The 14,831-nt window shown below is 43.3% G+C and overlaps 1 protein-coding gene across 1 annotated transcript in view; it reads right to left on the bottom strand.

Annotated features, from left to right (window-relative positions):
* SNRPB2 (small nuclear ribonucleoprotein polypeptide B2) overlaps positions 1-14,597 on the bottom strand; it is a 198,802-nt gene extending 184,205 nt beyond the window's left edge. The window contains exon 1 of the mRNA XM_032790463.2: positions 14,588-14,597. The gene's annotated coding sequence lies outside the window, so the exon portion shown is untranslated. The remainder of the gene's footprint in view (positions 1-14,587) is intronic.
* Between the last annotated feature and the right edge of the window lie 234 nt (positions 14,598-14,831).

Genomic DNA, 14,831 nt, shown 5'->3' with positions numbered 1-14,831 from the left:
AACCCATTGCCTCTTGTCCTGCCCTCTGTGGCAAAAGAGAAAAACTTTTCTCCATCTTTTTTGTGGCAGCCTTTCAAATATCTGAAGACTGCTATCATATTCCCACTTAATCTCCACTTTTTCAAACTAAACATGAAAGCTTGTCTCTCTCACCAACTGAAGTTAGTCCAGTAAAAATATTACCTCACCAACCTTGTCTTTGTTTTTTCAAGTCAGACCAGTGAGCACACAGTGGCATAACAAAGAGATCATGTAGATTTCTTATTGGGAAGGCAATCTGTTTTCTTCAAGAAATGCTTCTGAGCATGAGTTGTTTTAGCAAAGCCACAGATATGCCAAGCGGCATTTAGCAAGAGTTTTCTGTTGCTTCCCTCAATCCCCCTGATTTTAAAAATCTGCCCCAGAATATTCCTATGTTGCTCAGTGTATGGAGGACACATGGAAGAGCTGCAGAGTTTCAACTCCACAGTTGTTGAAGACCATGGATCAGGGTGCAACAATAGCACCCCACAATTCCTCTCCTGGCTGCAGCTTTTTGGGGATGCCCAAAGCCTGAAGTGGAATTTAGAATATAGAGCTTGGAATATACAGCTCTAAGCTGTCTTATTTAAAAAAGAAAAGTTTACAAAATATTCCTTTATTCTACTACTTCCAGATTAGGCATTTTAGAGTCACTGCTCCACTTCTTGTATTATCAGTCTCTCCTCTCCATTTTATTCTATTCTGTTCTATATGCTATTCTGTTCTGTACAGAGTCTTATCCTGTACTCATCATTGTAGTATATGAGCACCTGAACTCCTTCTTTCCCCTCTGCGGCCCTATGAACAGCTCATTGTTGAGAATGTGTCATCACAGGAAAGTAGGTGATACAATGGGCTGGGGGCAAAGGAGGGACTATAGCAATTATTATATGTATATTTAAGCTTTTTAGAGGGACCACAAACCCTGTGAACCAACTTTGCATTTCATCGCTGGAACCAGTCATGACTCACATCCACATGATAAAACATTGGAAGAATATGTGACTTAAAAATGGGCCTAAATCTGGGATCTGGACACCCCCCAACTATGATGAACTTCAGATCTGGAATTAGATCCATATCCAAACTCATCAACTGGCCTCTGAATTCATGTATAGAATCATAACCCCCAACTCTGGAAGTATTTGCATTGGTATATGGACATGCGGGCTCCACCTATCACTGGTAACTATGTATCTTTTAAAACTGCCTACAGAATGAAGAGTTTTAAGGATGAGAAGTCCAGTCATCCAGCTCTAAAGTTTATTGACAACAATCTATTTTTATTCCAATTAGTTCTTTGTTGAATATTTTGTCAACAGAGAAGCATATTATCCATGTTTCCAGTGTAGATGTAGGAATATTATTAAATTAATCAAATCAGATCTGTAAGAATACTTTAAAAACAATATGCAAAGGAGACACAAGGGGAACATTCAGATCCACCTGACAAAACTGAAACACTGAACAAACAGGACAAAGGCATGACAAATTCCTAAAGACATCTGTAGGGAGATTTGCTGCTGACTTAGCGTTACTGTTCTCACTGGGAATCTATTTATCGCTTGTGGCTGGAATCAGAATTGGGAGTAATAACCTAAATCTGCTACCACACTCTCATCCTTAGCAATGTGTCCCCATGTCACTGTGCCTGATGAAAATGGACACATTTTAATTCTCCATGTAATCCAAATTGCAGCAGTCTAGTACCAAGTACGTATACACCGGCCAGCTTTTAAAACTGTAAAGCCAGGAGATTGGTCCTGGACTTAACTTGAGAGCATCACATACAATGTTACCAGCAGGTTCAAAATCTGGAGTTGGAGACACTCCTGACCAGGAGGAATATGGGAAATCTTAAAGAAAATTGGAAATCTTCCACCTGGACATAACAAATTAGTGGCTATGGATCCTTCCAACCTTCCAACCAGACCTCTGGGTCAAGGACTGCAAAATGTAACAGCAAAGCGTGATCCTCCTGACCATTGTTATGCTTTTTGTAAGTTATCTGTGAGCCTCTTATTGGATGAGAGTTGATTTGGGTAAGGAATTATGCCCAAATATAGTGTCATGAAATTTACCACAATGAGCAACTTTATTTTGAGAGGTGACCTTCTGCAATCCCAAGGAAAGCTAAACAAACAAGCCCCACGTGTCATTACCCACTTTTGATAGATTCAAAGTAAACAAACTGGTGTATAGGGATGGTATGCAAGTACTTGAAGAGCAGCCTGAGCTAATATTGGCAACTGAAAGTCCAGTTGAAACACAGTAGTGATGAAGGTCATAAGGATCATCTCTGGCAACATGCGCAGAGTCTGTTTGAAGCTTGAAAGGTAACAGTCCGTCTGCATACTGCTTAAAGTGCTTGTTCAATCTCGGAAGGTTGAAGGCATTCAGCACCCTTTACGCTTGTAAAAAAATGTCAACAGAGGGTTTGCCTCCAAATGCTTGAAGAGCTTGGCCAAGGTCAATCTAAAGAACCATGAAATATGATCCAACGTTTTATTTGTTTCTTAGTTGAGTGAAGCATTCAGCTAAGTAGGATGTTTTATAGTGTCAGCTTCAGTTTCATCTTTAAATTTAAGTGTCATACCTGGTAAATGTGGCACAAGTCCATAACTGAACTGCAAAGGTTCTGTGACTCTCAGTAGGTCAGTACAATTTCTTAGAAATAAGTAACAGTTTTACTAGGAATTCAATTTATTTCACTTGAGTATCTGCTAGAGTTAGTTATCTTGCCTGAAAATGTCTTGAACATAGTATGTGGTAGATGACTGGTGTGATATTTGACAATTCCAAAACAGGTAATCTATCATATCAGAACAGGAACAAGAAATATAATGAATCACTTCTTTCTAAACCCAGCTCTTTCAGAAATGTAGAATATTGGATCTTCCTTAGAGGAAACTAATGGCACACACACTCCACTTGTGTCAATAGTGTTTTGTGGTTCAGATCCTAAACTCTTTCTTCAAGCAAGACTCCCATTAAAGGTCATAACCTAAGGTCTCAAACCTTTGGTGTTGTGGGACATCCTTGCACCATTCAGGCAGAGCAAAACTGTTCTAAATCTAATGTAGCCAGCCACTGGAGGATTTCCTTTGCATAAGTGTAAAGCCTACACAACCTTTCTTCCTTTCTGGGCCACAAACATGGGGATAATGGCTAGGGCAGGCCTGCAAAACATACGGCCTGCGGGCCGCATGCCGCCTGCGGAGGCTCACTGTGCGGCCTGCGACGGGGAATCAAAGGGCTCTGGGCTGCCCGCAGCGGTGGGGAGCCCAGAGCTCTTTAAATCTCAGCTGCGGCCAGGATTCATAGGGCTCAGGGCTGCCCGCAGCGGTGGGGAGCCCAGAGCCCTTTAAATCCCAGCCGTGGCTGGGATTCAAAAGGCTCTGAGCTGCCCGCAGTGGCGGGGAGCCCAGAGCTCTTTAAATCTCAGCTGTGGCCGGGATTCAAAAGGCTCTGAGCTGCCTGCAGCTGCGGGGAGCCCAGAGCCCTTGAAATCTCAGCCACAGCCGGGATTCAAAGGGCTCTGAGCTGCCCACAGCGGCAGGGAGTCCAGAGCCCTTTAAATCCCAGCTGCAGCCGAGATTCAAAGGGCTCTGAGCTGCCCGCAGCCACGGGGAGCCCAGAGCCCTTTCAATCACAGCCGCAGCTGGGATTCAAAAGGCTCTGAGCTGCCCACGCTTGTGGGCAGCCCAGAGCTCTTTAAATCTCAACCACAGCCGGAATTCAAAAGGGTCTGGGCTGCCCGCAGCGGCGGGGAGCCCAGAGCCCTTTAAATTTCAGCTGTGGCCGGGAATCAAAGGGCTCTGAGATGCCCGCAGTCACGGGGAGCCCAGAGACCTTTAAATCCCAGCCGCGGCCGGGAATCAAAGGGCTCTGGCCTGCCCGCAGAGATTCCCTGCCGTGGCTGAGATTTAAAGGGCTCAGAGCTCCCCGGCAGCTGCAGGCAGCCCAGAGCCCTTTGAATCCTGGCCGTGGCTCCAGCGGATGGGCTGGGGCTGGGATTTAAAGGGCTCGGGCTCCCCTCAGCAGCAGGAGCTCTGGGCCCTTTAAATCCCTGCCCCAGCCCTGCAAAGCTCCGGTTTCCCCCAGCCGCCAGAGCCCCTGGCCCTTTAATTTGCCCCTGACATCTCCTAGCCACCTCTTCAGCTGGGAGCCCCTGATTAATATAAAATCAAGTATCACCTCCCCACTCCCAACCTTCTTTTTGGCCCACAGCTGTTTTGGTGGGGCGACGCTGGTGAAGGAGGGTTTGTTTCTGCAGGGCTGGGCGGTGCTGGGGCAGGGTGTTTCCGTGGGCTGGGAGGTCCTGGGGAGGTGTTTCCGTGGGGCTGGGGAGTTTTGGCCCTCAGCTGTTTTCTTTGGAGTAATGTGGCCCTCGCCACTCTGTGAGTTGTGCAGGCCTGGGCTAGGGGAAACAGGACATGGCCAGTTCATTCCTCAGTCCTTGTGATCTCTAACTGCCAGAATGGTCCCTGGGGCTACAGACCTCCAGCATAAAAAAGAGCAACTTTCAGGCTACTCTACTTCAGACCCAGAACCAGCCAGGTATCTGCAGACAGTAATTATTGTTGTCCTGGTTTTATTTTGCATATACCATTTTGAGAATGTTTGTTCAGGACCTCATCTTTCAAAAGCCCCTTTGTGAGAATCTACAATTCAATCAACATCTGATCATTAATGTCAGTGTTGATGTTGATATTTGGCATATGTATGAACGTTAATATTTGATGTATGTATGTAGCGCTCAAACACGTTCCAAACACTCAGTAAGGACAGTCCCTACTCAGAATAGCTAACAGTCTAAAGAGAGAAACACAAGTAGTCAGAGGTTGGGAAAGGAGAACAGCAGTAGGCAATTAATATACAGGTCAACTCAGTTCACTCGAGGCAGCATGGCAGAAGTGGATCTTAAAGAGGCATTTTAAATATACACAGAGTGAGTTTGCAAATGAGCTCAGAGAAGTTGTACCACGCATAGGGGGCCATGTGGAAGGAGACCTGTAGGTGACTGAATGAGAAGTTGACAAATCAGTGTACTGGGAGTACTGGCAGAGCGGAAGGATGGAGGATGATGTGAACAATTATAGGATGAATTCCATCTATACTTAGGTATTTTCATTTCCCCATTGTTTGTATCTATTAGGAAAAAGCATTCCGATTAAACGTTTTTAAAGGATCCCAATTTTATGACTCTCCCAGCAAATGTAACCAACTGATGAATTTTTTGTCTTGTTTTCTACTTTCTTATTTATGCCCCTTCCTAGTAATTTCTTATCATAAATGCACAAACTTAACTAAGGTTTTAAAATCATCATCACCAATACCTGGCTCTTGTATGGTGTTTCATCAATAGATTGCAATCCACAGTACCCATATTTACTGGGAAAGTGAAGCACAGAGATAGAAGTTACTTAGCCAAGGTCCCCCAGCAGGTTAGTAGCAGGCCCAGCAAGAGAACCTACATTGCCTGAGGGCTAGTCCAGCACTCTAGTGACTAGATCATAGTGCCTGATGGTCATGGTATCTAATGTTATATCTCATGAGATAGTGCAGATGCTTAGTACATGGCTTACATGTGCAACTGAGAGTGAAGAGGTTTAGAGAGGACCTGTTGTCTGAGCAATTCCAATGCTGTTCTGTTATCCCCCTTGCTAAGACGAAGCAGGCAGAAATCTAGCTTAGCTGATGATTAACTCTGCTTCTATGTGTAAATTCCAAATAAGCAACATGTATGTAAAGGTACTGAAATCATGAGGACAAGAAATGCTGAAGATATTACACGGGTTTTGTGACTAGTGAAACAAGACTACATTTTCTGGATTCAGCTCTAGACTATCCCCCAGAAAACGTTGGTGTCCTAGATCATTTGTAGACATATGGAGTAACATAAGTATCACTTTCCAGTGGCGTGCAAAACACTTGCCATAGTGTATTCTTAAAGTTTGAAAGACTTTTTTTAATGACATTGTCTAAATGGCTACACTCTGTATTAATTTATTAGTCTGTTATCAGCCTGTTCTGACAGGTATTGTAAATTATCTTTACAGTAATAATAATCTAGCCTGACTGGTATTTTAAATCATTTCTGTTGCACCAGAGTCTCAGAATATAGACCAAGTGATGATACAACACTTTGCATATAATTATTACTGTTTTATAACAGCCCAAATTGCCTGATGTTTTAAATTATCTTGGTGCTAATAACGTGGACTGGCGGGCTGAAACTTTGAATCACCTTGGCTTTAATAGCCTGGAAAGTATTATTCTTCTCATAAACTCCTAACACATGTCCAGTTACCTAAGTGCATCATACATTGTGCCTTGCATGGGCTCTACCTAAGCACCTGAACTAAACTGCTTTTCAGCTTCTTGATGGGATTGATGATATGCTGAATAATTCTGCCAATATGTGCTGTTTCTGAATCTTACAGTTCACGAGAGCAGTCAGGTAAGTTCCTCACCACTATCCTCTTCTCTGACCACCTTGACATTAGAACTCCATAGCTGGGAGATTATATTGAGATATTTGCAGCCTTTATATTTAGTAAACTATTGTGTGGACTGTTATATTCTGTGTAATAGGGTTATTATTGGTAGGGAGTGAAATATTCTGGCTACAGTATGTTCATTAGGACCTTTGTTATTAGATAGGGGTTGTGGTAAAATACACATTGTGTAGACATTCTGGCAGAGCATGTATGCCTTTTGAAGAAATTAAATTACGGACATAATGGATTTACGTAGGTTGACCCAAGAGCATGCTCTGTTGCAGTATTGAGTCATTTAAATAATTAGCTTACACCCAACATCTTCTATCTAGTCTCCTTTTATTTGAAAATAACCATCAAACTCTTTCCTACGCAATTGCAGTCAAAACTGAGCCCTGCAGAAATGAAAGGCTGGCACACCCTGATCATCTACAACATCTTGCCCTCACTTCGGTGTACAAATGATACCATGACATTAATTGTCATTGATAAATTGCAGTAAGAAATAAAGAGCAATGGTCTTGTGGCTGACACTGAATTGAGGTTCAAATCCCTGCTCTGCAACAGACAACCTCTATGACCTTGGGCAAGTCATTTAATCTGTCTGGGCCCCTGTTTTCTAGCTACAAAAAGCAGGAATAAGAGTACTCTCCTACCCTTTTTCTTGGCTACTGAGATCATAAGCTCTTTGGAGTGGAGCAGGGAATGTCTTTTACTACGGATCAGTAGCACAGTAGTATGTATTTGCACAGCATCTAGCACAAGGGGGTCTCACTCTCGAGGTACTATTGAAATATAAATAACACTAGTAAACACGTGATATGTTGAATCTCATCCTTTTCACAAGATCAGAGCAAAAACATGTAACATGAGTATCAGCTCCAGAGGTTAATAGTGACAAACCATTCACAACTTTATTTTTCTTTCTTTTCATTTTAAACAGTCATGCCAGTTAATGAAACACATTTATATCTGTCTAGAGAGCACTTACGGAAAATACATCCGAGGGATTATTACCTCATGCTTGTCAAACACTTTGGCGATTTGTTTACAAAAGAACTGTGCTAAGTAGTTGGATTGTTGTTTTGACCCTTTACCCAGATCTTTTCATAGAAGTTACTAGAGTGCCAAGTAAAATAAGTACAAAAGCTTAGAGCAGGACTGCTTTTAAGGGCAGTTAGTATAACTAGAAAGCTGCAAACATTCCCATGTTATGTATTGGCAAATGGGCTTTATGATAAATAGTCTTTTTTTTATAATGGATGATAATTTCATATTACTATTTAGTAGCATATTTACCATTCTATATTGGTGTGAAACATTAATTTCTACAAGCAAGTGCTATCACATAACTGTTTACAACGCACAGTAAAATACTGTAAAGACACTGGACCAAATCCTGAAGTCCACACTCATTTTCTACTCAGTCCTTTACTCTCATAGTCATGCTTGCTAGCATTTATGTTTTCTATTGGAATTATCATGCTTGAAACAATAAAAATTTGCCTCAGTAAGGACTGATCAAAAGCTGTAAACATTTCAGGATATGGCCCTATGAATTAGCAGTCTTATATCAGGATGGATAATGCAAGTTTCCTTTGCCAACAGCAAGTGGTACATAACCCCAAATTGTCTGCCCTTCTCTTAAATTAAAATGATCTATGGCAACATATTTTAAACATCAGTATGTAAGATTTATAGCTCTTTCCTATTACTGAATTTCTTCTCGGAGTATCATATTTAATAACAGGGTGGGCAATTGTTGCAGCAGAAGTGATTCGTCATTACAGTTCATACTGTTTGTAAAGTTTCATTCCCCAGTCTGCATAACATTGTCTGTTGGCAGAACCTGCTGCAACTTTTTAGGCAGAGCATTATTCTGTCATTATTTAGTGTTTATGTGCATTCCACCATCATAGAATACTAGGTTGGAAGAGACCTCAGGAGGTCATCTAGTCCAATCCCCTGCTCAAAGCAGGACCAACACCAACTAAATCATCCCAGCCACGACTTTGTCAAGCTGGGCCTTAAAAACCTCTAAGGATGGAGATTCCACCACCTCACTGGGTAACCCATTCCAGTGCTTCACCACCCTCCCAGTGAAATAGTGTTTCCTAACATCCAACCTAGACCTTCTCCACTGAAACTTGAGACCATTGCTTCTTGTTGTGTCAACTGCCACCACTGAGAACAGCCGAGCTCCATCCTCTTTGGAACCCCCCTTCAGGTAGTTGAAGGCTGCTATCAAATCCCACCTTACTCTTCTCTTCTGCAGACTAAATAACTCCAGTTCCCTCAGCCTCTCCTCATAAGTCATGTGCCCCAGCCTCCTAATCATTTTTGTTGCCCTCTGCTGGACTCTTTCCAATTTGTCCACATCCCTTCTGTAGTGGGGGGGACCAAAACTGGATGCAATACTCCAGATCTGGCCTCACCAGTGCCAAATAGAAGGGAATAATCACTTCCCTTGATCTGCTGGCAATGCTCCTACTAATGCAGCCCAATATGCTGTTAGCCTTCTTGGCAACAAGGGCACACTGGTGACTCATATCTAACTTCTTGTCCACTGTAATCCCCCAGTCCTTTTCTGCAGAACTGCTGCTTAGCCAGCCGGTCCCCATCCTCTACAGTCCATGGCTAATGCTAAAGGGGGAGCAGGGAGGACAGATTGAGAGTGAGAAAGACAGCAAATTTAAACCAGAGATGAAACACAAGGCAAGAAATCTGTTGCTGCTGCAACTAAATTAGAACCTAATCTTATCCCCACTGAAATCAATGGGAGTTTTCGAATTGATTGTCCTGCAAAAAAAGGATCATGCTCTTAACTAGCTATTTTATAATGGTTTAGTGCTTCAGAGAGCAAGCCTCCTTTCAGGCAAGTAACATGTTTAATTGGCTATGGCTTATGCACATGCAGCCTGGTAGCTGGTTTCACAAAGTATTCCCCTACACACAAAGCCTTCTGCTAGAAGGGCAGGAATGTCTCAGACACAGAGCCCTCTTGGTGGTCAGTGGAGTCAGCAGGGCCGGTACAAGGAAGTTTCACGCTCTAGGCGAAACTTCCACCTTGCACCCTCACACCCAGTTAACCCCCCACCCCCACGGCAGCTAACTCAGCCCCCACGGGAGCCTCCCCACAACAGCTAATCCCCCCACCGCGACAGCTAACTTCTCTTCCCCCCATCCCCCCACGGCAACTAACCCCACCCAGGGAGACTCCCTCTGTCCCACCGCAGCAGCTAACCCTGCCTCGGGAGACTTCCCCCCCTCTCCTCCACCCCACCACGGCAGCTAAACCTGCCTGGGTAGCCCACCCCAGCTCACCTCGGCTCCGCCTCCTCCACTGAGCACGCTGGCGCTGCTCTAATTCTCCTCCCCGCCCAGGCTTGCAGGGCTGATTGGAGAAGACTTAGAGTTGGGCTGTGTGCTCAGTGGAGGTAAGCTGAGGCGGGGAGCTGTTCCCCTGTGTGTTCCCCCCATTACTGTGGGTAGCCCTCCCTGCGTGCCCCCCCATCCAGCTCACCTCCACTCCACTTCCTCGCCTGAGGGGACTTTTAGATGCCCCCAACCACTAGGTGCCCTAGGCAGCAGCCTAGTTTGCCTAAATGGTTGCACCGGCCCTGGGAGTCAGCATTGGTTCCCACACACAAGTCTTCTGCTGGAGTGGCAGACAGGGCCTCTGCTGTGATGGTGGTTGAAGGATCCCCTTGCCTGTGCACTAAGTCCTCTGCTCATATGAGTGGAAGTAGGACTTCTCTCCTCCTTGACAGACCTCAGCCTGTTTATAAACAGGGAGTGGAGGATTGAGGACGAGGGGGGGCTTCAGCCTGTTCAAAGAGGCACAGTGGTAGACCTCCCACTAGCCCAGCAGACAGCTTTTGTTTGAGTGGCCTTTGCCACCATTAACCCCACCCCAAACTGGATGGACCATAATGGGGTCATAGCCATATGACAAGGTCCCATAATGGTGGTGACTACATATGTAAGATTCCAAACTAATTTCATCTAGCCTTGGAACTGGAGACAGTAATGTGCTGTTCTGAACTACTACATTGTGCTCTTCTTCTAGCAAACTTTAAAACTATGGGCCTGTTACTGGGTGAGCTGGCCCTATAAGGAGATTGGTGCTCAGCTGGATACTGTGCCAGCCCCAACCTGCCTTCCCAGGTGAAGGCAATAAATCTCAGGAGGATGACATGGTAGAAGAGCATGAAGCAGATCCAGGTTTGCTAGGCTATAAAGGGTAGCCTCTGCTCAAAGGGAGAGGGAGAGTCTGAGTCCTGTAGTATAGGAGACCCTGGAAGGGGATTTGCCATAGCAGGCAGGTGAAAGGCCTGCGCTGTTAGTAGTAAAAGGCCTCTGAGGCTTAGGAGGGCTAGGTAGCAGGACCTGGTTTACCTATTGTGTCTGATGTTGAATAATAAATCCCTACCTAGGAAAATGGAAGGACATGCTGATAGTGGGGGAATACAGATGGCTGATGAGCTGGCCTGATGGCTTACATGAGGGAACCTGAAGCAGCGGCAGGGTCTAATGCTAGGATGGGGGAGACTCTTTTTACAGGGCCCTAAGTAACCTAACTTCTGTGGCTGCTTTATGTGCAAGTTATGCAAACATCAGTGACACAGTCCTTGTGAAAGATAATCCTAAATGGAGTTGCCAAGATAGCAGAAAACATGAACTCTGTGCTTCAGTAACACTACCTTGTCTGTTATTAAGTGTCAAGCTATGCTTTCCTGTCTAGATGAGGAATCTAGCCTGCCATGCTGGCATCATTAATACTTCATTGCCATAATAAACAAGTACCCTCATGGGGAAAGGTGGGAGATCTCCTCTAACATGAGTGCTTACAGCCCTTTGTTTGATCAATGTGGAGATCCCTGAGGAATAAACTACATCTGGTAACTGAAGACCAGATATAACTGTGTGAGTGTGGTATTAGGAATGACTTTGTTAGTGAGGGGGAGGGTCCATGGTAATAAATCTAATCCTTAGATGCAATAACTGACTCCAAAAAACATCAGTGTTTTATGGGTGCAGAGGGCTTATTTATTCCATCTTTTGCACTAGTAAGAACAGGGAGAGGTCTCCCCACTTTTGGATGATTCCTGCAGGGAGGATCAAAGAACTTGATGGCCCACTAGATGCTCACTATTCACTATATCATCATGTGAAGAATTGGAATGTGGGTCCTAAACTCCGTCCTAAGCTTTTTTGGTGGCTGGGAGCAATGGAAGATAGAGAGCACCTTGAGTTACTTGTGACTCCCATTCAGCTGCTCTAGATGACTCATTGGCAGATTCTGGAGAGAGAACCACACTCCAGTGTTTACTGCCAGCCCTATATCTTGGGTCCTTTACAAGAGGAATGAGGGCAATCCTGGAAAGCTGTGTATAGTCCAGCAGTAGAGAGTAAGTTTTTCCATAGCATGAAGGGAATTTCAGAAAGCTAGAGTCTTGTAGATTTCTAAGCCAGTTTGTAACAAGCCAACCTCTAAGGATTATCCTTTGGGATGAAGCTAACCACTCTGTCTGCAAAACAAAACAGATTTCTGAATGTGTACTCTGACATTGAGTTTCATATCAGCCCTACTGGAAAGTGACCCTAAGAGGTTTCCTCATCAGTTTACTGTTTGAGAGATTTCTGGCAATTAAGACTAGAATTTCTATTTCATATTGATCAGATTCTGATTTCTGAGTTAAAAGAACTCCAACCTAAAGCAAACTCTTAAGTTAAGGGAAAAAAATCTTGGTGTTGGAAAGCAAATTTTAGGCACATGAATCTGTTTTACTGTCTAAGGTGTCTGTTGATGTAGTGCTGGATTCATGATCTGCAATTTGCAAGACTATAGAATCATTTTTTGTGCAGATGCTACTGTATGGCAGCTTCTGGAAAATGCTGACTTTTTAACGTCAAACTCCTCAGTTTTATAGAAGGATCGTTTGTAGGCTCATTTTCAAAGTGCCCCAGCTTAGCCTAATTTTGTGCAAATACTAACACCTGTGCAGCCACAAGAGGTGACCCCCCCCCCATCATTCACTCAGACCCATTATTTAATCAATCATCTAACTGCCATTAAATTCTATTGTGGGTCTGTAGGGATTTCATACTAAGCTTTTTTTCATTTCTAAAACTCAAATATTTCCTATTATTCAGTATTGATCTAACCCAGCTACCATTGATGTCAGCGGCACTGAGCTCAGGTATAGTGTGTTTGTGTAAATATATATTTGTGTGCTTCTTTAATTCAAAATAGACTATGAGGAGGTGGATTTTTTAAGCCAAATTCATTAGTACCCGATGGCTCTATGGAACAGGTTATTCTGGTGCAAGGGGGCTACAAAACAAGCATAAGGCTAGCATAAGTACTTGCAAAATACTGCTGGTTCAGGGAGCCAAGGTGGCAGGTTCAGAGTTGGCTCTGCTGATTCTACATGCTCCTCCCCCGAGGAGCCCTTGACTCAGTAAGTGGATTGAGGTGGGAAGAGCTGTAGGCAGAACCAGAGTGTTCTTGTGCCCAGACTTATCCCACAGCAACCCCAGGACCAACTTCGCTTGGTCCCCCTGCTGTGCTCTGCACCAGCACAAGGCTGTATTAAGTGGGACACATTGCCTACTGCCTGTTAGCTAAGTCTTACTAGTTCTGCACCTTATCTAGAAACAGTCAGCAGCAACTTCTAACAAGCAATTTTATTTTGGGAGTGGGGAAGTAGTAAATAAAGACTGTCAAACCCATCTTCCCTTCCCCTTGGTCAGTACTTGTGTCAGGGATAATCCATTCTCTATGCATATTCTTACCTAGCTGAAGAAGGAACATTAGTGGTCATTAATAAGAAAGAAAGAAACCATCTTTAAATGAGCTTGATAACATTCTCTTTTTCAGATCTAGAAGTAGCAGCTGGAAATTCTTTCAGTGGTATTATCTGTCTCCAAAAGGAAACAAAGTAATATAAAGAAAATTCATTGGGAAAGAATATGCATAGAAAGAAACACTATTGAGATGGAGAATTGTAGCCTGATATTTTAAAACAATTTAGATGTGCAATTATGCACTTAATTTGCATGCACAATTGCTATGATCATAATTACTATAATCTGACCATAATTAGCTATTTGTTCATGCAATTGCATTATCTGTGCACTTACTGTAATTTATTTACACATAATTATAGAAATCAATCATGGAACAACAAATAAGGACATCTTGTGTACCTCCTGCTATTGCAGGAGAAAGAAAATTGAAAAGCTGAGAATTTTAATGGTGATTTTTGCCATCAGTATATTGAATCCCTTTTGGGACTCAGTGTGAAATCTTACCTCACTGGAGTTAAGGGGAGTTTTGCCATTGATTTCAATAGGTCTAGGATTTTGCCTTCAAAATACAACCCAGTACCCCATGTATTCACTCTAATAATTTTTGACCTGATGTCATAGTAAATGGAGAGCTTGATGACTCTCAAAAAATACACAAATGATATATAACACTCTCCGCAAGGCATGGTAAACTTCTGGTAGCATAGATGTCACCAGGAAGCCTCAGTAGGTCAAACACAATCCAAAGTGTAAACGAAAACCTAAGGAATTTGAGGATATTGAGACCTTGCAGGAGGCACTCCACATAACATCTGACTGGGCCTCAAATCTAGATATGCACAAAATATCCATCTAATAACTCTTAGAGATCTACTGATGAAAAGTGCTATATAAGTGCTTTACAAAGGAGGTCAGTACCATTATCTCTATTTTTTACAGATTGGGAAACTGAGGCATAGAAAGATGAAGTGACTTGCTCACGGTCACCCAGAAACCTAGTGGCAGACCTAGGAATAGAACCCCCATCTTCTGAGTCCTGTTCTTTCTACTAGACCACACTGCCGCTTCATCTAGGATTAAGTCCTTGCAGACCACCCACAGCCAAAATAATCAGACTTAGCATTTAGCTAGCTGCATGTGGTGTTGATGTACAGAATCCTCATCCCTATGCTGTACTAGATCCTATTGGTATCCAGGCCTATGCTGTACTAGGTAGTGGGCATCTGCTTGAGTAACACTACTTCAAGATTGCTGTTCCCACATATGTAACAATTTTTCAGGCAGTGAAATGGCAGAGTTTGTGGGCCAACTGGTTATGTCTTTGTCACATTCGGAACTGAAAAACTACGAAAATGCAAAAGGCTGAAAGACCTTATGGATGTCTGGTAACAATAATATTAAGAACAAATACTAAAACTGTATTGTACATTGAAGCAATAAGACTGATATTCAGAGCAAATTACTGAATCTTTAATGCTAAATTAATGCCTGATG

Source organism: Chelonoidis abingdonii, chromosome 3, assembly GCF_003597395.2.
Source record: "Chelonoidis abingdonii isolate Lonesome George chromosome 3, CheloAbing_2.0, whole genome shotgun sequence".
In the NCBI taxonomy this organism is placed as follows: domain Eukaryota; kingdom Metazoa; phylum Chordata; order Testudines; family Testudinidae; genus Chelonoidis; species Chelonoidis abingdonii.
Note: the sequence above shows the minus strand (reverse complement) of the source record. Positions and strands in the feature narration are given on the sequence as shown.